The following is a 240-nucleotide window of genomic DNA, read 5'->3' as shown; positions in this document are numbered from 1 at the left end:
CGTAAAAGTTTTAAGTTGATTCTGGTTGATATTATTTCAGTCCCTGACCCTTCCACATGTAATTCCTGAAATAATTCATGCATGTAACTATTAATTCCCAATGATGTTTGTTTATGGTGATTGTCGTTTTTCCAGTTATCTGAGATGTCGGTTCAACAGATGCTTTGTCACAGTCAATTAATTAATATCATATGTGCTGAGATCTTTTTTGATTAGCCTAGAGTATAGGTTAATCATTCA

General features: G+C 32.9%; 1 protein-coding gene across 3 annotated transcripts in view; it reads left to right on the top strand.

Moving 5' to 3' along the window:
- The window catches only part of LOC119587785 (angiomotin-like protein 1), a gene marked incomplete at its 3' end in the record, with an annotated part of 21952 nt that overhangs the window by 4232 nt on the left and 17480 nt on the right, over positions 1 to 240 (top strand).

This window comes from Penaeus monodon, chromosome 23 (assembly GCF_015228065.2).
Source record: "Penaeus monodon isolate SGIC_2016 chromosome 23, NSTDA_Pmon_1, whole genome shotgun sequence".
Lineage (NCBI taxonomy): Eukaryota > Metazoa > Arthropoda > Malacostraca > Decapoda > Penaeidae > Penaeus > Penaeus monodon.
This window is presented reverse-complemented; position numbering and strand designations above follow the sequence as displayed.